The 24,069-nt window shown below is 44.4% G+C and overlaps 1 long non-coding RNA gene across 1 annotated transcript in view; it reads left to right on the forward strand.

Annotated features, from left to right (window-relative positions):
- The window catches only part of LOC126298802 (uncharacterized), a 232,208-nt gene extending 217,913 nt beyond the window's left edge, over positions 1-14,295 (forward strand). Inside the window, exon 3 of the long non-coding RNA XR_007552683.1 lies at positions 13,939-14,295. This is a non-coding gene — a long non-coding RNA (uncharacterized LOC126298802). The remainder of the gene's footprint in view (positions 1-13,938) is intronic.
- The last annotated feature ends 9,774 nt before the right edge of the window (positions 14,296-24,069 follow it).

The following is a 24,069-nucleotide window of genomic DNA, read 5'->3' on the forward strand; positions in this document are numbered from 1 at the left end:
TGGGTGTCTCTGTAAAGGAACTTAAAGCAACTGTAGTGAATCTGTGTGACTTGTGCTGCGAAATATGGTGAGAGTCAATCTATGGTGAACATATTTTAAAAAGTTCTTTCAATATGTTGTCAAGTTGCGCTATGTGGCGATCTCAGGATGCATTGCTTGTTTGGATTAATGTTCCTGCCCTATTTTATCCTACAAAATATTCACCGATAGTCTTACGTGTCCCGTATCCTCCACGTGCAGCCGGTATCTAACATCTCTGAGTCATTACACCGTGCCGGCCGCGGTGGTCTCGCGGTTCTAGGCGCTCAGTCCGGAACCGTGCGACTGCTACGGTCGCAGGTTCGAATCCTGCCTCGGGCATGGATGTGTGTGATGTTCTTAGGTTAGTTAGGTTTAAGTAGTTCTAAGTTCTTGGCGACTGATGACCTCAGAAGTTAAGTCCCATAGTGCTCAGAGCCATTTGAACCATTTTGAACCCCAAGCGACTTCAAATTAAACTGCGTCTCTATGGAGTATCGTCTCAGATGTGCTACTGGATTCGTAATTTCCTATAAGAAAGGCCACAGAAGTCATCGAGTAAAACACAAGTAATATCTGGCGTTCCGCAAGGAAGTGTTATAAGCCCTCTGTTCTTTTTCATCTACATAAACTGTTTAGGAGACAATCTGAGCAGTCCTTTTAGGTTGTTTGCAGGTGATGCTCTCATCTAACGTCATGTAATGCCATCAGATGATCAAAACGAGTTGCAAAATAATTTAGACACGACATATGTATGCTATAAAAATACTTCGGGAATACAATACATAGGGAATACAATTAAGAATAACTTAAATTGGAACGAGGACATAGATAATGTAATGGGAAAAGCAAACGAAAGACTGAGATTTATTAGCAGAACATTTAGAAAATGTAACAGGTTTACTAAAAAAACTGCTTAATTAGGCTTGCAACTCTCTTACGGAATACTGCTGTGCATTGTGGCTTCTACATCAGATACGAGTGACAGAGGACATCGAAAAAGCTCAAAGAAGGGCAGCTCGCTTTGTATTAACGAGAAATACAGGATAGATTGCCACAGATATGATACACGAATTGAATGGCAGTCATTAAAACAAAGGCGTATCTCACTGCGGCTGGATCTTTTCATGAAATTTCAATCACCAACTTCCTTCTCAGACTGTGAAAATATTTTTTGGGTGCCCACATACATAGGGAGAAAAGATCATCATAACAAAATGTGGAAATCATAGCTCGCACGGAAAGCTTTAAGTGTTCGTACTTCCCACGCGCTGTTCGATAGTGTCGAGAAATAGCTTATAAGTGGGTCGATGAATTCTCTGCTGGGTCTTAACTGTGAATGGAAGAGTAATCATGTTGATGTATTCAGTTTCAAAGTCAGAACGAGTGTTGTGTAGTGTGTGAGCCATGAGAATCACCATCATTTTAAACCTAGGTGCCGGCGGCGGTGGTCTCGCGGTTCTAGGTGCGCAGTCCGGAACCGTGCGACTGCTACGGTCCCAGGTTCGAATCCTGCCTCGGGCATGGAAGTGTGTGATGTCCTTATGTTAGTTAGGTTTAAGTAGTTCTAAGTTCTAGGGGACTAATGACCACAGCAGTTGAGTCCCATAGTGCTCAGAGTCATTTGAACCATTTTTAAACCTAGGTAAGTGAATTTTCTCATCATTTTAAATTATGGTAGATTTTCTGGAGAGATAAACTGTTTGAATTGAATGTCAGAGGGGCTGTGGAAGGTTGTTGGAGCATAGGACACGTGAAATTCGGGTGGGTGAAGCGATCCGGCAAGGGGTAGAGGGGTATTTCCCTCCTCAGTCTTTCTTTCATATATAAAGAGGATATCTCCAAACTTTGAGTTAGGAGAAGCAGCATGCAGTGACCATACAACCCTGAAGCGCTAGTGCGCCTGAATTCTACATTGTTACAAATAGCCCTACAGGTCATCGTACAGCCAATGCCAGCATTACAAGCTTGGATGCTGACGTCATAGAGCTGCACCTGTATACCACCGGTCGCCATGTCCAAAAGCCATTTTGTATTCAGATGTCACAGAACTTTTCCCAGTACTCCAAGTACTGCGCCATAGGGATAATAATGGTCAGCGAAACCATCTTGTATCTCCACCTTCGATTCTGACGTCATAGATGTACTGGAAACGTCTGATGGCATTATACTGTGCGTAAAACATACTGAACTATGTTGTTGAAGTATATTTCCATTGTCCTTGGATGGTTCTTGCACACTGTAATACAGTAACACAATCAGCACTTGAGAGTTAAATATTGCCAGTTATCTGTGCTGAATTCTGATTCTGCCCTGTTCTATCCTACAAAACAGAAACTCATCGGTAATGACGTATTCTGTAAAGGAAGACACTAGTACGATCAACTTTAGAGCGAATGGCGAACAGATACCGAACGAAATCATAGACATCCTGTTAGCATCATAACATTTATGTAGAAAATGTAGCTGAATGATGCGGAATTCATTACTTTCGGGGAAATTTTCATCAATTTGAGGATAAGATTGGGTGCTTTCACTTGGGTATGCGCTGGATTAGCAAAGGAGATTTCCAATGCGGTGTGCTCTTGCTTCCCACGTCGATGTTACCGGTCAGTTTGTAATCGTGGCAAATGTAAGGTAGCAGTACTTGTGTGCAGCTATCGATTGTGTCAATGTAATACGTAATCGTTCCCAATAACGTCTCTCGTTAACAACGCCAGCAACCACACCCCTAAAAATTGTTTCGATCTCTTCGTAGTTGATGTGAGGTGGGGTACTGATGTGTAGTGCTGAGGAAATAGCATAGAAAATATTAGTACTATCAATACCAGACTCTGATTTCTGAAGTTTCACCAGAGAGGCCTATACATCTCACTGAACTCGACAACTGAATTTTTCAATATTTTTGAAGAAATTGTGCGCTTCTCGTAATCTGAAATATCCTTGGCATTTTAACTTACTTCGCATTGGGCTGTGTTTGTAGCGCCATCACAAACATTATACTAGTTGTATAGGAATGGTGTACCCCTTTGGAAACCTATTAATGGCTTGTTGCAGACTGAATCGATGTTGCATTTGATGTACAAAGCAGTAGTTGCATCGTCTTAAAGTTTGCCGGCATTGTGTTTGGAGTTCTGTGCAAGAGAAACTTGCTAGGTGAACACATGTCAGGTTCTGCAAATGGATTTCCTTCTGTTATAGGGAATACCGTTTATGCGTGGCACACAGTGCCTATCGTAAAATAGGTAAGCATAAGCTTGGATTCAAACTGTATGTCGGGGCGTCGGAAGCTCCAGAGCTATCTTGTGCAGGATAATGTAAGCTGTCGTAGTTGAAGACGATAGCAGCCGGTCTGTGAAGTCATGGCACTGCGTGGTTTCTTACTTATGCGGAACTGCGTGACGTCGTGCTGAATACGGCGAGTTTCGAGCGAGCAGTCTGCATTATCATGTAGTCTACTCCTGCTATGAAACGTCGGAACTGCGCCATCGCCTTACCGTAACACAACAGGACGCGGCCTTGTTCTAAAATTATTGTATGTTTCAATGTAAAATCGTTTAATCTTATGACTACGTCTGAAAACTGTGTCTTCACAGAGCCCATCCATTGTGGCTGGAAATGTATCGGGCGGGGAGCGAGGGATGTCGCATTCCGCACTGTATGACGTTCCTCACTGTATGAAGTGCTGCCTGCTGCTCTTGACTCGGAAGTGTAAGTGTGCTCGCCATAGCGGTCCATCATGCGCCTACATCTACATCCATACTCCGCAAACCACCTGAAGGAGAGTGGCGGAGGTTACCTTGAGTACGTCTGTCGGTTCTCCCTTGTATTCCAGTTTTGTATTGTTCGTGGAAAGAAGGATTGTCGGTATGCCTCTGTGTGGGCTCTAATCTCTTGATTTTATCCTCATGGTCTCTTTTCGAGATATACGTAGGAGGGAGCAATATACTGCTTGACTCCTCGTTGAAGGTATTTCTCGAAACTTTAACAAAAGCCCGTACCGAGCTACTGAGCATCTCTCCTCCAGAGTCTTCCACTGGAGTTTATCTGACATCTTCGTAACGCTTTCGCGATTACTAAATGATCCTGTGACGAAGCGCGCTGCCCTCCGCTGGATCTTCTCTATCTCTTCCATCAACCCTTTCTGGTACGGATCCCACACAGATGAGCAGTATTCAAGCAGTGGGCGAACAAGTGTACTATAACGTACTTCCTTTGTTTTCGGATTGCATTTCCTTAGGATTCGTTCGGCGGCGGCGGCGGACCAGCACTGCCTTGGCTTACAGGCTGACTGATGGCGGTAGAGCGTCGCTAAGCTTCGCGATGCGCGCGGTGGAGATCCTCCATTGTGAGGTGTTTGTTTTAATAAAGACGCAGGTCTTACTACTACACAGCATATAGTTTGAACCTTAACTTAGGAGGATAAGGCGGAGTGACGGCACGGGGGTCTTTTCCTTCACCCCGGTGACTGGTTAAACAAAGGCGCTAGTAAAGTGATTCAAACATATAGTTAGGAAAGCAGTATGCAGCGATCATACATCTCTGAGTGAATAGGAGTTTGGAAAAGCATGTCAAGCAGGACATCTTTTGTCCAGCAGGCAGGCTCCGACCTGCACAAACTTTCTTTCTTCAAAATGGTTCATATGGCTCTATGCACAATGGGACTTTACATCTGAGGTCATCAGTCCCCTATGCTTAGAACTACTTAAATCTAACTAGCCTAAGGACATCACACACATCCATCCCTGAAGCAGGATTGGAACCTGCGACCGTAGCAGCAGCACGGTTCCGGACTGAAGCGCCTAGAACCGCTCGGCCACAGAGGCCGGCAAACTTTCTTTGCCTCTAACGTCATAGAGCCAGGGCCATTATTCCTGCACTCGGATTCTGATGACATAGAGCCTGTCCCAGTAAGCACTGGTCACCATGTTCGATTCCCATCTTGTGTTTCAGGTCAAATGGTTCAAATGGCTCTGAGAACTATGGGACTTGACATCTGAGGTCATACGTCCCCTAGAACTTAGAACTACTTAAGCCTAACTAACCTAAGGACATTACACACATCCATGCCTGAGGCAGGATTCGAACTTGCGACCGTAGCGGTCGCGCAGTTCCAGACTGAAGCTCCTAGAAGCGCTCGTGCAACAAGGCCGGCGTTCAGGGTCACCCATCTCGGATTCTGATATCTTAGAACTGCACCAGTATCTGCAGTCTGGGTCAGTAAGCCAGAATTCCACACTTATAAATAGCTCATAATGTCTTGGCAAGATTCTGCGCCACACAGCCAGTGCTAGTATTCGAGCTCTGTGTCAATATACCAAAACTCTCCATTGTAAATAGCCCGACAGGTGTGGTCCACTTATTGGACAATATGCATGGTGTCTGCATAGTGTAGTAGAAAGTTAATTAGTCGGCCATGGTGTCTTCATGGAAGGGTACTATGCTGCTGCTCTCAGACCACCCACACAACATGCAAGACGCATACTGCGGCAAGTCGAGGGGGCAGTACTTGGTTGTGGCCTGTGATATGCGAAGTGGCTCCAGCCTCCAGTTGGCATCTGGCGAGTGCTAGCGTAGGGCGGTGGTATGGTGCAGTGTGGAGGTGGAGGCAGAGAGCCTTCCCCTTCCATTCTTGGTGTTCATTTAAATAAAGATGTTAGTTAGGAGAAGCAGTGACCACACGCCTCTAGGTGAGCAGTAGCTGGGGAAAACATATCAAGCATGACAGAAGACAGGCCTGGACCTGCACAAGCATCCTTTGCCTCAGTTGTCTTAATGCTACTATTCCAGAACTTGTATTCTGATATCATAGAAACTGTCCAAATACATCAAGTCTAGCCCAGTAATTCGGAATCCTACATTGTTGTAAATAGCTGCACAGATTGAGCTGGATTGTGACGTCATAGAGCTGCTTCAGTATGCCCTTGTCGCCATCTCAAACGCCATATTGATTCCAGGTCATTTGTCTTGGATTCTGACCTCATAGTTTGGCTGGTGCTCGTATTTAAATCTCATATTGTGAAATCGTAGAAGCTGTCCGACTGTTCCAGGTTAGCCAGCATGATAATGCACAATTTTGAATTTCCCACCAATTTATAAGTAGGAAACCACTCTACTTCCATAGGAAACACACAAGTGGAATTGGGCTACTTCTTGAATTACCCACCAACATTTTGAACTTTTCACCAGAATTTGAATTCCCAGCATTTTATACGTAGGTCTAGGTCAGTTGGCCTTTGTCAGATGGGGCCATGAGGTGGGGTGGCGAATACCATGACTCATCGATGACGTCATTGGCGACCTACTTTGCGCCAGAACTGTCCTAGAATAACTACTGACAAAATTGTAGAAGAATCACTGGAAGCAGTTACTTCCATAAAATATCAAGGATTACGGATAGGGAAAGACCACATAAAATTAATCGCTAGTAAAGCAGATGACACACAGATTCGTTGGAAGAATCCTCAGCAAATGAAATCCAACAAAAAGAAGAAAGTAGTGTACTACACATTCGTTCGACCAATGGGATCAGTACCATATAGAACTGTAGAGGAGATAGAGAAGATCATTTAGCAAACGTGAAACCGTCACGGAGATGCTCAGCCACCTCCAGTGGCAGACGCTCCATATATCTACATCTGTTTCTACATCTACACTACTGGCCATTAAAGTCGCTACACCGAGACGAAATGCAGATGATAAACGGGTATTCATTGGACAAATATATTGCACTAGAACTGACATGTGATTACATTTTCATGCAATTTGGGTGCACAGACCCTGAGAAATCAGTACCCAGAACAACCACCTCTGGCCTTGATACGTCTGGGCATTAGGTCAAACGGAGCTTGGATGGCGTTTACAGGTGCAACTGCCCATGCAGCTTCAACACTATACCACAGTTCATCAAGAGTAGTGACTGGCGTATTGTGTCGAGCCAGTTGCTCGGCCGCCATGGACCAGACGTTTTCAATTGGTAAGAGATCTGGAGAATGTGCTGGCCAGGGCAGCAGTCGAACATTTTCTGTATGCAGAAAGGCCAGTACAGGACCTGCAACATGCGGTTGTACATTATCCTGCTGAAATGTAGGGTTTCGCAGGGACCAAATGAAGGGTAGGTCGTAACACATCTGAAATGTAACGTCCACGGTTCAAAGTGTCGTCAATGTGAACAAGAGGTGACCGAGACGTGTAACGAATGGCACCCCATACCATCACGCCAGGTGATACGCCAGTATGGCGATGCCGAATACACGCTTCCAATGTGCGTCTTCGCGATGTCGTCAAACATGACTGCGACCATCATGATGCTGTAAACAGAACCTGGATTCATCCGAAAAAATTACGTTTTGCCATTCGTGCACCCAGGTTCGTCGTTGAGTACACCATCGACCTACTTTCCCTTATCATTTAGCTACAAAATAGCAGGTCAGCAACTGGAAGCAGTTAATTCCATAAATTATCTGGGAGTAGGCATTAGGAGTGATTTAAAATGGAATGATCATATGAAGTTGATCGTCGGTAAAGCAGATGCCAGACTGAGATTCATTGGAAGAATCCTAAGGAAATGCAATCATAATACAAAGAAAGTAGGTTACAGTACGCTTGTTCGCCTACTGCTTGAATACTGCTCATCAGTGTGGGACCCGTACCAGAAAAGGTTGATAGAAGAGATAGAGAAGATCCAACGGAGAGCAGCGCGCTTCATTACAGGATCATTTATTTATTTATTTATTTAACCTGGCAAGATTAGGGCCATCAGGCCCTCTCTTACATCTAACCAGGCATTCTACTTATTTTACAGTCATATGTTTTAGTAGGCATGTTAAACTACATCTAATACAAAAAGTGAGATAAACAATTAGAAAGGTACACCTCGAAAAATACATTATTGTAGAGAAAGATTTTAGATAGGAGTGCTGGCAGCTGGGAGTATGAGGGAGACTCATGGTGAAGGGAGGAGAAGAATAGAGAGACATGATAAAACGTAATTAAGGAAAATATAAAGGAAAAGGAGACTGCGTGGCTAATAGAGATAGATGAAAAGGAAGGCATCTCAGGAGCAAGATAGGAGACGCTAGCTTTGCTATTTGACAGATGAGAGGATTGGCCTTGCACATTAATTTTGTGGAGAATTTTATGCGGTTGATAGTAGGAAATGCTTCCACTTCTTCTTAAAAGCAACAGGAGATTGAATTTTCTTCAAGGTAAGGGGCAGTTTGTTCCAGAGGCGGACAGCGGCAACTGAGAAGGAGTTTGCAAAAGTTTTTGTTTTGTGAGTGGGCACAGTTAGGATACCAGATAAGAGTGACCTCGTGTTTCGATTATGATGGCATGACAGGTTTTTAATCTCTGAAGCTAGGTACTGGGGTGCTTGCGCGACGAGGAGTCGGTGAAGTAGACATAGAGTGTGGTAGTCACGCAGTTTGTCCGGCCGCAGCCACCCTAGCTCGGAGTATGAAGCACTAACATGATCATATCGGCGAATGTTGCAGGTGTAGCGCTCACAGGCATTCATGGTTAGCTCTAGCCGTCTTTTGTTTTCACTACTCATGCCTTGTTGAATCACATCACAATAGTGGAGGTTCGGTAGAACGAGTGCTTGCACGAGCTGGCGTTTCAAGTCCTGTGGGAATATGTTCCGAAACTTTTTGAGAGCATAGAGACAAGCAGACGTCTTTCGGCACACTGCGACTGTATTCTCCGCCCAGTTGAGATGCTCGTCCAAAGTTACACCCAAGTTCTTCACTGTTTTCTGATATGGTATTGGAGTACCTTCGAGCAGAATAGGAGGTAGCCGTTCGCGGAAATCTGAACTTATTAATTTCTGATGGGCTATTAAGATTACTTAAGTCTTTTTTGCATTTAATTTAAGTCCCAGGTTTTTCGCCCATGTCACTACTGAAGACAGATCATCATTCATCAGAGCGATTGCAGTGTTTACGTCTTCAGGTCTGACGCTTAGGTAGAGCTGGAGGTCGTCGGCATAGAAATGATGTTTACATGAGGACAAAACCGATGAAATATCGTTGACATATAAAGAAAACAAAAGTGGTCCTAAGACTGATCCTTGTGGCACTCCCGAAGAAACATGTTTCCAGGAAGATTTTTCATTTGCGCAGACAACACATTGCTGTCTGTCTTTTAAGTAGCTTTCAATCCATCTCATTGCACTATCAGAGAAATTAAGCTGTTGTATGTTTCTGAGAATATGTCAAAGTTAACAGTGTCAAAAGCTTTTCTGAAGTCCAGTAGCGTCAATATTGTTGCCTTTCGATTGTCGATGGCATATTTCAGGTCATCAGTTACTTTAATTAGAGCAGTGTTTGTGCTGTGATGTTTACGGAAACCGGATTGAAATTTGTCATATAGACTGAATTCATGCAAGTGTTCAGTGATATGGTCATGAACAATATATTCAAGAGCTTTGGAAACGGCAGGCAGTATGCTAATTGGTCGATAATCACTAGGCAGTTGCAGGTTATCGATCTTAGGGATGGGTCGAATTATGCTTCTTTTCCATGCAGTGGGGTATATTCCGTAATCGCGAAAGCGTTACGGAGATGATAGATAAACTCCAGTGGAAGACTCTACAGGAGAGACGCTCAGTAGCTCGGTACGGGTTGGTTGGTTGGTTTGGGGAAGGAGACCCGACAGCGTGGTCATCGGTCTCATTGGATTAGGGAAAGATTGGAAAGGAAGTCGGCCGTGCCCTTTCAGAGGAACCATGCCGGCATTTGCATGGTGTGATTTAGGGAAATCACGGAAAACCTAAATCAGGATGGCCGGATGCGGGATTGAACCGTCGTCCTCCCTTATGCCTCGGTACGGGCTTTTGTTAAAGAACATACCTTCAACGAGGAGTCAAGCAGTACATTGCTCCCTCCAACGTATATCTCGCGAAGAGACCATGAGGATAAAATCAGAGAGATTAGAGCCCACACAGAAGCGTACTGACAATCCTTCTTTCCACGAACAATACGAGACTGGAATAGAAGGGAGAACGGATAGAGATACTCATGGTACCCTCCGCCACACATCGTCAGGTGGCTTGCGAAGTATGGATGTAGATGTAGATCGCAGGCGCTCCTGTCTGTGATGCAGCGTCAAGGGTAACCGCAGCCATGGTCTGCGAGCTGATAGTCCATGCTGCTGCAAACGTCGTCGAAATATTCGTGCAGATGGTTGTCGTCTTGCAGACGTCCCGATCTGTTGACTCAGGGATCGAGACGTGGCTACACGATCCGTTACAGCCATGCGGATAAGATGCATGTCATCTCGACTGTTAGTGATACGAGGCCGTTGGGACCCAGCACGGCGTTCCGTATTACCCTCCTGAACCCACCGGTTCCATATTCTGCTAACAGTCATTGGATCTCGACCAACACGAGCAGTAATGTCGCGATACGATAAACCGAAATCGCGATAGGCTACAATCCGACCTTCATGAAAGTCGGTAACGTGATGGTACGCATTTCTCCTCCTTACACGAGGCATCACAACAACGTTTCACCAGGCAACACCGGTCAACTGCTGTTTGTGTATGAGAAATCGGTTGGAAACTTTCCTCATGTCAGCACGTTGTAGGTGTCGTCACCGGCGCCAACCTTGTGTGAATGCTCTGAAAAACTAATCATTTGCATGTCACAGCATCTTCTTCCTATCGGTTATAATTCGCGTCTGTAGCACGTCATCTTCGTGGTGTAGCAATGTTAATGGCCAGTAGTGTATATTTATATACTGCGAACCACTGTAGAGTGCATGGCAGAGGGCTGCTTCCCGTTCCATTCACATACGGAGCGCGGGATGAATGATTGTTTCGATGCCTCTGATGAATGAACCTAATATTGTCCTCAAGACCCATATGGGAGCGATATATAATGATTGTAGTATATTCGTACAGTCATCATTTAAAGCCGGTTCTTGAAACTTTGTTAGTAGACTTTTTCGGAATAGTTTCCATCTATGTTCACGACACTGACAAATCAGTTCTTCTGATACACTATACCGCTGGTCAAACAAACCTGCGACAATTCGTGCTGCCCTTCTTTGTAAACATTCAATATCCCCTGTTAGTCCTATTTGGTACGGTTCCGACACACTTGACCAATAATCTACGATGGGTCGCACGAGTGATTTGTATGCAATCTCCTCTGTAGACTAATTCCATTTCCCTACTATTCTACCAATAAATCGAAAGTTCAGCCAACTACAGTGGTAGACACTACATCTGTATTTACATCTACGCTCTACTTTTCCCATACTGGACCTACGTGATCGTTCCGTTTCATTTTCCTACTGTGTGTTAGAAACAGGTATTTTTCTGAGTTTCCCGGTTACAGTAGTGGGTCACGGATATTATATTCATAGCATACCATGTTTTTTGTGAAGTACAAAATTATACGTTTCTGATCATTAGAAACAAGTTGCCAACCTTTGTACCACTTAGAAATCTCATCAAGATAGGACTAAATATTTGGGCAGTTTCGTTCAGACAGTGCTTCATTGTAGATAACTGCGTCATCTGCGGAAAGTCTGGGGTTATTGTTAACATTGTCCCCAAGGGCATTAATATATAACATGAACGGCAAGGGACCCAACACACTTCCCTGGGGTAGACCCGAAGCTACTTCTAAATCTGTCGATAACTCTCCATCCAATATAACATGTTGCGTCCTCCATATCAAGAAATCCTCACTCCATTCACAAATTTCACGTGATACCCCACCCACTCGACCGTACTTTTGATAACAAGCGTAGGTGTGGTACTAGTAAAATGTTTTTCGGAAATCGAGGAATACTGCGTCTACCTGACTGCCTTCGTCCACAACTTTTAGGATATCATATGAGAAAATTGCGAGTTAGATTTCACATGATCTATGTTTCTGAAATCCAAGCTGGTTTCCATGGAGGAGTGCGATTCGTTCGAGATACCTCATTGTATTTGAGCTCGGAATATGTTCTAAGATTGTACAACAAATGTATATCAACGATATCTGCGTCTACATGATTTCTTTGCAATTCACAATTAAGTGCCTGGCAGGAGGTTCATCGAATCACCTTCAAGCTGTTTCTCTACCGTTCCACTCTCGAGCAGCGAGAGAAACGAACACTTAAATCTTTTGTGCGAGATCTGATTTCTCTATTTTATTATAATGATCATTTCTCCCTATCGGGGTTGACACCAACAAAATATTTTCTCATTCAGAGGAGAAGTTTTGTGACTGGAATTTGATGAGAATATTCGTCCACAACGAAATTCGCCTTCGCTTTAATGACTGCCACCCAAATTCGTATATCAAATGGTTCAAATGGCTCTGAGCACTACGGGACTTAACTTCTGAGGTCATCAGTCCCCTAGAACTTAGAACTACTTAAACCTAACAAACCTAAGGGCATCACATACATCCATGCCCTAGGAAGGATTCGAACCCGCGATCATAACGGCCGCGCGGCTCCAGACTGTAGCGCCTAGAACCGCTCGGCCACTTAGGCCGGCAAATTCGTGTATCGTATCCGTGGCGCTCTCTCCACCATTCCGTGACAATACAAAAGCAGGTGACCTCTCCTCGAACTTTTTCGGTGTCCTTCGTCAGTCCTAACTAATGTGGGTCCCACACAGCAGCCGGCCATTGTGGCCGAGCGGTTCTAGGCGCTTCAGTCTGGAACCGCGCGACCGCTACGATCACAGGTTCGAATTCTGCCTGGGGCATGGGTGTGTGTGACGTCCTTAGGTTAGTTAGGTTTAAGTAGTTCTAAGTGCTAGGGCACTGATGACCTCAGATGTTAAGTCCCATAGAGCTCAGGGGAATTTTGAGCCATTTGAACCCACACAGCAGTACAACTACCCATGTTGTAGACAAGTGTGACCTTTGCTTTCTTCCAGCTACAGGACATCACTATTTGTTACAGGGATTTGCGATGTAATACTATAATTCACAGAGGGGCTAACTCAGTCACAAATTGGGTATAGAATCTGACATCACTTCCATCTGGCCCTGGGGCTTTGTTCAGTTTTAACGATTTCTGCTCTTTCTCAATGCCACTGATACTAATATCTGTTTCACTCACTTTTTCATTGTTATGAGGATTAAATTGGAACAACACTCGTGGGTTTCCCTTTGTAGAGGAACATTTGAAAACAGATTTGAAGCATTTCTGCTTTTGCTTTGCTGCTGACAATTCCTGTCTTGTCCATGACTAAGAGGACACTAACTTTGGTGCCATCAACTGCCTTTACATACCACCAGAATTTCTTTGGATTTTGTGAAAGATCTTACAACAATATTCCAAGAAAGGCGTTCAGCATCACGTTATAGTCTTCCGTTAAAATTCCGAGCGCGTACGTTCCTAGAAGAGTCAACCAATATATTTCTTTCTCCTACGTACATCTCATGGAAAGACCAACGAGATAAAATTAGAGGGGTTAGAGGCCACACAGAGGGTTACCAGCAATCGTTCGTCCTGCAAACCATATATAGGTGGAACAGGAGAAAGGGAAACTGATGCAGGTACACAAAGTACCCTCAGCCACGCACTGTAGGGTGGCTTTCGGAGTACATATGTAGATGTAGATGTAGATGATTGCTGAAAACTGTGCCCGTTGTTCAGTGTGAACTGGCAGTACATCCGTGGACTGTTCGATCAACAAATACGCCGGCAGAAACTCAGGAATCACGCGTCTTCTAGTTCCTTGTTTGACTTACGGACAGTCTAGTTTTGGTTTCGAGTTATTCATCTAGTTTCTTTTTCCTCAAGAGTGTCATAAATCTGGCTCTTTGCAGGTTGTTAGTGCTATCCCACCATTTGATCAAAGATGATTAAATGTTAAAATTCATTTATTTATTTTCAGTGTTATCTGACGTTTACTTTGGACAGCAAAGCTCAGTGAAAAACTTAGTAATGTTTAATCTGTTCCAGAAAAGCGAATGGTGCTGCAGTTCTTGGTCATGCTGCGAGCGGATTGTGCTGTCAGGTGTGGAAATGGTGGGCTTCACGGCGTCTGCGGAGCTGTTGTTTACCTCTGCTTTTGTGGCGCATTCGAATATGACTGGGTACTGTAGAAAATAATGTGTGAGAACCTTGAGGCGCAAGTTTGTTGAGAGTCACAGCTGGAAAGTTTGGTTGTGTAAATTGTCATTTCTCCATCAGATTGTGAAGTAGCCTTTCGTGTGCTTCATCCGACTTTGTGTCATTATAAAATTGGTTGCATCGTACAAGTGTTATTTTTTGTGTAGAGACATACAACACATTTTGTATAACTGAGATATTAAATAAAAATACAAGCCTCTTATTAAACTATGATGAAAGCTCGCATGTTCAAGTAGAGTAATTCTGTGTCATTATTTGTAGTCGCTTTCATTCGCCGCAGGTCGTCGTTTCTGCAAGGACGAACGCCGTTTTCGCCGCTACCTGGTGCAATCGTGGAAGACAGTTGCCTTCGAAAAAAGATTTTAAAAGAAGCTGCTACTACAGCACACACATGGAAGTGACAAGTGGCCGATACGGAGGAAGTGCGGACCTAGAAACTCTTTCCCCCACGTTCACGCAAAACCTGCCACGATATGCGACAGAAAGGTCCGTTCTGTACTACCGCTTGCCGGTATATCATGGAAGATCAGGACAGATTACGTCATCGCAATGTTTTGTATGTGCTCCAACAAGTTGCTGACAGTGTTTCGGAGATAGAGCAACACCTCTCTGTAAAACAGGTAATGTTAACAGGCGAAGTGAAACGCCATATTACCTCTGTCCGAACAGTAAATTCCCACTGCAGTCATAGAATCTGAATACTCATAAGTCATCCGTTGATTAATATTAGAACTTGACATTTCAGCCGTCGTTATCGTTACACTCGTTTTGTTTCAAACTGAAGAAAAACTAAGGAAATTACGTCTTTATAGTGTTATTACCTTTTTCGCAGTAAAATTTTATCGCTATTACTCAATAACCCACGATTACTAACCGTCGTAAAATTTACCATTGCAGTTAGTACCAATTCTTGGTTCCCGCCAATCTGATATTGTCACTACAAGGTATTAAATAGGACACTTTGCACTTATTTTGTATGTATTGGAGACGTTACGCAGTGAGGTGACAAAAGTCGTGGGATACCTCCTAATACTGTGGGGTACCTCCTAATATCGTGTCGCATCTTGTTTTGCCCGGCGCAGTGCAACAACTCGATGTGGCATGTGCTCAACAAGTCATTGGAAGTCCCCTGCAGAAATACTGAGCCATTCTGCCCTGATGAGCATCCATAATTGTTAAAGTATTGCCGGGGCAGGTTTCTGTGCACAAATGGACCTCTAGAATATATCCCGTAAAAGTTCTATGGGCTTCATGTCGAGCGGTCTGGGTGGCCAAACCATTCGTTGGAATTGTCCAGAATGTTCTTCAAACCAATCGTGAACAGTTATGGCTTGGTGTCATGGTGCACTGTCATCCATAAAAATTTCGTTGTTGTTTGGGAACATGTAGTCCAAGAATGGCTGCAAATGATCTCCAAATATCCGAACATAGCCGTGGACCCCATTCCATGTAAACAGAGCTTTATTATGGTAACACAGCCCATTAACGCCAGACTTCGCCACACTGTCCTAACGGCTACGTTCGTCGTACGTCCCACATTGATCTTTGCGGTTAATTCACGCAGAATATTGAATTCCCTTGTGATTTCCGAAATGGAATGCCCCATGTGTCTAGCTCCAACTACCATTCAGCGTTCAAAATCGGTTAATTCCTCCAGTGGGACCATAATCACATCGAAAACCTTTTCACATGAATCACCTGAGTGCAAAAGACAGCTCCGTTGTATGTGCGCGCGCGCGTGCGTGTGCGTGCGTGTGTGTGTGTGTGTGTGTGTGTGTGTGTGTGTGTGAGTGAGAGAGAGAGAGAGAGAGAGAGAGAGAGAGAGAGAGAGAGAGAGAGAGAGGTGAGCCTTACATTAAGGCTGGACTTATTGGGATGGGTGCGTACAGGGATTTATTCAAGCTTTATTTAGGCGTAAGCAGCGGGGAGGGCTCGTAGCTCGTGTCGCTACTAAAGGTGTTAGTTATTGTTGAATCCAAATACTGGGGGGCCTCGATGATTGCATGAAGGACCCGCGCTCGGTGCCATCGTGAGCAATATAGGCAGTATATTTCAGGTGCCTGGTGTGGGCCTTAGTTCCTCGATCCTATGAAGGAGTTTCTGCGTTTCATATGTGATGTGATCGGAGATGCGTGGGATGTTCAGTTCGACGTGAAGGTCGGCAATCCGGGCCCATTTTGATGCTCCTAAGATGAGGCGGATCTGGTTTGAACGACTTGTAGTGGCCGAAGGTTGGATAGGCTGGCAGTTCCCCAGGCGGACCAGACATAAGGAAGTGCAGGTAAAACTTTAAACATTCATGGTGGTGTCTGTTTGTACAATATCGTGTCTCCCTACCACTTTCGCGCAACGACGCTCTGAGCGTGTTTTTTAGGGAATTAACTAGTTTGAACCTGGGACCTGTTGCTGGTAAAGAGACGCCAGACCACAATGACATGTAGAATTCAGAAGAGTTCAGTGAGACTAGCGATGATATAACCAAGAACTAAATGATCTCAGCGTCAGCTCCACTGCACTCCCTGTGAAAGAATCTTAATACTAACTAAATTTAGTGGAAAGGGTTCAAGGCTTTCCTATTTTTAGATAGTTGGTAAAATAACGTCGAAAAAGCAGTTAAGTTTACCATTGGAAATTTTATTCTACTCTTAAAACATCGTTTATAAATTGCACTATTGATAAAAGGAAATGTTTTAATACAGGATGGTAAAAACCAACTGCGTTCAACAAAAATGTGAACGAATATTCCCTAAATGGGTTTCCAAGTTCTACAATCGATCGAAGGATGACCTATGCCATATCACATCTATAATCTAGGTTTAAATTAAGTTTCACAAAAGAGAAAACTATCAAAATGGTCTACAGTGACCATCAATTACTTATCTAACTTGTCGTAAATTACAGTGGCTGATGTGGCTTCTCAATAACTATAAAATAGAAAAATCATCGCGTTTCAGATCTTTACTTCAAGTGGCAAATGTGAACACCATGAGTTTTAATTAACGATCGACACTAGTATTACGCAAAAAGGGGGTGTAACAGATGAGACTTCTGCAGTTCTGAGTGAAGCCTTATGCGCTCAAAAATGCGGCATCGCGTGCGTTCATTACCTTGTCGGTGTCTAAGCAGCGTCAGGGCGGCAGCGGCCGGCGCAGCAGCCATCCAGCCCGCCATCTCGGAACTCACCCTCCTCTAACTTCTCCTTACTACAATTTACCGAAGTTAGTTTAAAAAAACTATCTGGCTATGTTTTCATCTGACCAATCAGGGTCTCAATGTTAACCTTAAGCTCCGCCTACAAAAATTCTGTCTATCCAATAAGAAACGTTATACTTTTCGTGGTGGGGCAATGTTTTTAAAGTTTGCAACGTAACAGAGACGCTAAAAAGTCTCACGCTAAAACCTGCAGCTAGTGTGGTCCTTTTAGCGTTATCGTAAGATCTATACTGCTCTTCTGGAGGGCTCTATCTTTTAACATGGGCTGGGGAGTGATCCTAATGTAACAGACACGCGAAAAAGTCTCACGCTAAAACTTGCGGGTGGTAGTGGCTCTTTTTGTGTTATCGTAAGATCTATACTGCTCTTCTGGAGGGCTCTAGCTTTTAACATGGGCTGTGGGTGATCCTTGACGTACCTGAGACGCGAAAAAGCCTCACGCTAAAACGTGCGGGTTGTATAGTCGTACAGGTAGGCTCGCAGCGTGGGTGCCCAGCCCCTCCCTTATCTAGCTTAACACGGTTCTGCTCTCGGCTTCTGTCCTCGTTTCTCCCCTCGGAACTGCGTCTGCCTCACGGTGGGAAGGTACGACATGCATTTAGGCATTCTTGTGTTAGTCTGTGGTATTCCATTTGCTCACTCGTTACTCGTATTACTTTGGTTAATTTAATGTCGCGATTTATTCGGAGCTATGTGACATACTACTGGATTTGCTTATCATGTCAGGGTTTTCATGTAAGGTGTTGGATTTGCCTGACACCTTACAAAACTGTCGCTCGATATATCCGAAGCTTCGTTCGAACATTCATCTGCCAACTGCTCAACAATGGATACAATTGGTATAGGAGGTATCCTGATCATAGAATGAAGGCTTTCACGACCGGATGACATAGCTGCTGGTAAACCTTTCGGGATGTGAGGTCGTGGTGCAAGAAACTCTTCCGTTCCTGACGTTTCGTCCAGGACTGCGTTGGACATCTTCAGAGGCGCTGTTCCGCTGAGTCAGGAACGAAAGAGTTTCTTGGACCACGACCTCACAACACGAAAGGTTTACCAGCACCTATAAGAAGTATAATAGCTGAATGCTCTTTTGGATATGACGGTTGGAAAGGAGTTTCCTGTCCAGGGTGACCCCCAAGTATTTTACTTCGTTCGTCCATGCCAGTTCTCGATTGTGAAGAAAAATGTGTCCCGCAAGTCGGGGCGTTTGCGAGTGAAGAGGTCAGCCTTAGTTTTGTCAGCGTTAAGAAGAATGTTATTATCCCATTGCTACCGTCTCCCGACGATTGCAATAATCTGCCGCCTACCCAAGAGTAACACTGTGTCATCCGCAAACTGAGCTAGGACGACCAGGGCAGGATGGGTAACTCGTTAACATAAACAATGAAAAGAGTTGGGGGATGAAATCGATGAAAGCTCCGCCAATGCACTGCCCGTTTACATCTTGTGTACGCGATACTATCGCCATGTGTATATGTGCATATCGCTATCCTACGACATGGTCACCTCAGTTTAATTGTAATAAAGTTGTGAATAAACTATAGATATGAATTCAATTGAATAATATATAGAGTAGTAAAATTTACGATGATTTAGTAACAATGAACCATTTTTCTCTCCATCAGTGTTCTAGGATTAAAGATCGCTATGTAGAAGTAGCTTCAGTCAATTTTGGAAATGTCAAGGGCAATAACGTATGTTACAGGCAGCTGCTAGCGACTGCTCGTCATCCATGTTAGGAAGAAGAGGAACATTGTTCATGAACATTGCAAGCTTTACATTTATCAACGTCCATTTCTTGGCAAGGCCAAAGTCAGCTGGACAGTCTTCAACAAGTGCTGGATGCATTGTGGCTCATCGTGCTGCTGTCCTAGGCAAGAAACTATCAAGATTGGCTTGCTGTTGCTTAAAACTGTTAGCTGCGTATCTCTGTCTTGTAAACGACCACTCAGTGCTCCCCTACGCCTTTTCCTTAAAACGTTTGCTCCTCATGGAGGATTTTGATGCTCTCATAGGGGATTCTGATGCTACGAATTGTCTGTAACAGCCAGAGGGGATGTTGTGCGATCGGTTATGACCGTTTGTTTGGAGGGGGGGGGGTGCAAAACAGCTATGCAAATCGCTAAAAACTCTGCTTGAACTTCAGTAAAAGTCAGGGAAGAAGAAAAGGAATTTGCGTACTGGGTGAATCCGAACTCCATCGAGAAAATTCTGGAGGTTATTCAGGGATATTTGCTGAATAGTTTTATGCAAGTTGAGGCAGAAAGAACGGACGTTTTTAGAACAGCTAGTATTCAGGCGGTCGGAGTGGGAGGAGTGATGTGGTAACGTGATCGGTAGCTCCTGCCATTTTGTTTAGTCAGGGTCATGGAGCCATGGACTGTGCAACATCGTGTGTTTAGCTACGATATTTTTGTGCACAATAGTGAGTCAATAATTGCAGTGCAGCGTCCCCATTTCAATCTCGCTAGACATGATAGTGTTCCCATTCGTAACACCATTTTACGTTGGGTAGAATCATTTCGAACACGAGGAACAGTTATGAACAGAGAACCACCAGGAGCTCCTCGATCAGATCGGACACAAGAAAATGTGGAAAGAGTTCGGAAGCCATACTCCATAGTCATGGTCGATCTGCTAGATGACACTCGGCTAAACTGCACCTCAGCAATCGCTCGGTAAAACGTATTTTGCATACTGACCTAAAATTTCATCCCTACAAACGGCCATTGTGGAAAAATTAAATTCAACAGATTATGAACAGCGGCTAAATTTTGCCCGAGAAATGGAGGCCATATATGAGCAAAATGACAACATTATTTTGCTTATGCGTGATGAAACTCATTTCCATTTGAATGGAATGGTAAATCAGCAGAACTGTCGTTATTGGACCAGTGAAGATCCAAAACTACTGCTTGATAAACCATTACATAGTCCCATGGTGACTGTTTGGTGTGCTGTGACAGGTACAGATGTTATTGGTCCATATTTTTTGCTAGACGAGAACGTTAACACTATAACCGTAACCTCTGAACGATATAGAGAGATGATCACTGAATTCTTCCTACCTGAACTAAGAAGAAAACGTATTCCTATCCGGCGAGTGTGGTTTCAGCAGGATGGAGCTATAGCTCACATAGTAAGACTGACTATGGAAGCAATTAAGACTTTTTCGTGGCAGAGTTATATCCCGGTTCGGGGACATTTATTGGCCTCCTCGTTCCCCTGACCTATCCATGTGTGACTACTTTTTGTGGGGTTACCTCAAATCCATGGAAGTGAATGGATGTATGGAAGTAAAGCAAGAGGATATAAAATGTAGACTGGCAATGGCAAGGAATGCGCTTCTTAAGAAGAGAAATTTGTTAATATCGAGTGTAGATTTAAGTCTCAGGAAGTCTTTCCTGAAAGTATTTGTATGGAGTGTAGCCATGTATAGATGCGAAACGTCGACGATAAATAGTTTAGACAAGAAGAGAATAGAAGCTTTCGAAATGTGGTGCTACAGAAGAATTCTGAAGATTATAATGGGTGGATCACATAACTAATGAGGAGGTATTGACTAGAATTGGGGAGAAGAGGAGTTTGTGGCACAACTTGACTAGAAGAAGGGATCGGTTGGTAGGACATGTTCTGAGGCATCAAGGGATCACCAATTTAGTACTGGAGGGCAGCGTGGAGGGTAAAAATCGTAGAGGGAGACCAAGAGATGAATACACTAAGCAGATTCAGAAGGATGTAGGCTGCTTCGGTACTGGGAGATGAAGAAGCTTGCACAGGATAGAGTAGCATGGAGAGCTGCATCAAACCAGTCTCAGGACTGAAGACCACAACAACAATAACCTCAAATCACGTGTGTACGTGCATAAACCACGTACACTTGACGAACTGAAGGAAGCTGTTCGTGTGGAAATCGTCCAAACACACAGAGGCATGTTGCAGAGAGTTGAAGACAAACTCCGAGAGCGCCTGGAGAAGTGCATCGCTGAAATGGGCCGTCACCTGTGAGATGTTGTTTTCAAGCATTAATTTTGTTATATGGAAACATTATTTGAGTGTTATTTTGTAATTAAAAATTTTTTTGACGCACTCCATTTGAAAACCGTTCATCCTTTATGCCTCACCCTATACACAGGACCAGTAGTCTCCAGTGTCTCGTTACAGCGTAGTAGCATTTCGTTCAATTTCTTGCACCCCCGCCCCCCAATCCTCCCCCTCCTCCCCCATTTATCTTTGTATTTGCGTGCTACTAAAATATCTCCACAACATTGAAAATGTCAGTGGGATACTCCGTGAGTGTTGTTCAAAACCAAAACGTGTTTCGTTCACTCATGATACCTTCTGTTGTGAACATTAATGCCCACCTTACTGCCTGGTTTTGTCTTGGATTCGTTTCTCCACCCGTGTTACTTATACATCGACAATGGTACACAGAAGTGTGGAAGGCTTCACTGATGAAGAGTTGTCTGATACGAGCGTCGTGTATGGATTCACTGAATTCAGTGGAACTGACGCACAACGGCGCCGTGCTGAGGTGCTCCCACAGTGACAGCAGCAACATCACAGTACAGTTGCGTCAGATATTTGTAACATTACTCTGTGTTTTGTGCAGTGCGTTTTCAGCTTGCGTATAACAAGCGTTCTCGCTGGTGTGAAGCTATTTTCACAGATAGAAAAGTAATTGCAAGTAACAAACCGAGTAAATCATAATTCCATCATTACCGTGCCTCCAGAGATAATGGTTCCTTATGTCGAAACATTCAGGAAATATCACTGAACAATCTCCGCTGTAGTTCGGGTTCAGCCTGTACTTTGTTAACTGGTACAACAGTTATAACTGCACAAAAGTTCTCTTTACTCACCAATTACGAGCATAGAAGTTTCTATACAGGCAATAAGAAAGCCGTTTAGGCTACACAATATCGGCTACAAGTGTAAAAGAATATCCATGAAAACATGCAATTAAAGTCGAAATGCGAGATTACTGTAATCAGTTAGTCACTGTCTATGGTTGCATAGAGTTCGTAGCTTCAGGAGGATCTCTAATACACTCAAGAAGATCGACCAAGTTTCGCCTGCTGTCGATGAAGTTTAAGTCTGTCACGAACACTGGGAAACATTATTAATATGTAAAAAAATAAAAAACACGAAGTGCGAACAATGCTTCCCGTCTAGGAAATTTACTATTGCGAGTTGAACAGAAAAAATTGAAAGACCTCAAACACATGTGGCTTGAATCGTCCATCAGATGAAGAAAGATTCTGCTTCGAAAAACGTTCAAGAGAACTGATACCCCAACATAATTAGCGCATATCCCTATACTCGTATAGATCATTTCACCAGGGAAGCAAAACTAGTAATTACATTTGTAGTATATATCATTAACTCTCATTAACTGTAACAATTTTTAAGATTCGGGTACCATTCAAAACATGCTTAGAAGCTGAATAATTTGATTCTTAGCGATTTTTTTATCTGAATAGTTACTTGGGCCATTGTTAATTGAAGAGTTTGCTTCAAATACGAGAAATTACGAAAAATTAAATAAAGTTTGAAAATAAACTTCCCGCTGCAACGATTCAAAGATTTTCATCGTACACTCCTGGAAATGGAAAAAAGAACACATTGATACCGGTGTGTCAGACCCACCATACTTGCTCCGGACACTGCGAGAGGGCTGTACAAGCAATGATCACACGCACGGCACAGCGGACACACCAGGAACCGCGGTGTTGGCCGTCGAATGGCGCTAGCTGCGCAGCATTTGTGCACCGCCGCCGTCAGTGTCAGCCAGTTTGACGTGACATACGGAGCTCCATCGCAGTCAGTCTTTAACACTGGTAGCATGCCGCGACAGCGTGGACGTGAACTGTATATGCAGTTGACGGACTTTGAGCGAGGGCGTATAGTGGGCATGCGGGAGGCCGGGTGGACGTACCGCCGAATTGCTCAACACGTGGGGCGTGAGGTCTCCACAGTACATCGATGTTGTCGCCAGTGGTCGGCGGAAGGCGCACGTGCCCGTCGACCTGGGACCGGACCGCATCGACGCACGGATGCACGCCAAGACCGTAGGATCCTACGCAGTGCCGTAGGGGACCGCACCGCCACTTCCCAGCAAATTAGGGACACTGTTGCTCCTGGGGTATCGGCGAGGACCATTCGCAACCGTCTCCATGAGGCTGGGCTACGGTCCCGCACACCGTTAGGCCGTCTTCCGCTCACGCCCCAACATCGTGCAGCCCGCCTCCAGTGGTGTCGCGACAGGCATGAATGGAGGGACGAATGGAGACGTGTCGTCTTCAGCGATGAGAGTCGCTTCTGCCTTGGTGCCAATGATGGTCGTATGCGTGTTTGGCGCCGTGCAGGTGAGCGCCACAATCAGGACTGCATACGACCGAGGCACACAGGGCCAACGCCCGGCATCATGGTGTGGGAAGCGATCTCCTACACTGGCCGTACACCTCTGGTGATCGTCGAGGGGACACTGAATAGTGCACGGTACATCCAAACCGTCATCGAACCCATCGTTCTTCCATTCCTAGACCGGCAAGGGAACTTGCTGTTCCAACAGGACAATGCACGTCCGCATGTATCCCGTGCCACCCAACGTGCTCTACAAGGTGTAAGTCAACTACCCTGGCCAGCAAGATCTCCGGATCTGTCCCCCATTGAGCATGTTTGTGACTGGATGAAGCGTCGTCTCACGCGGTCTGCACGTCCAGCACGAACGCTGGTCCAACTGAG

Source organism: Schistocerca gregaria, chromosome X (genome assembly GCF_023897955.1).
Source record: "Schistocerca gregaria isolate iqSchGreg1 chromosome X, iqSchGreg1.2, whole genome shotgun sequence".
Lineage (NCBI taxonomy): Eukaryota > Metazoa > Arthropoda > Insecta > Orthoptera > Acrididae > Schistocerca > Schistocerca gregaria.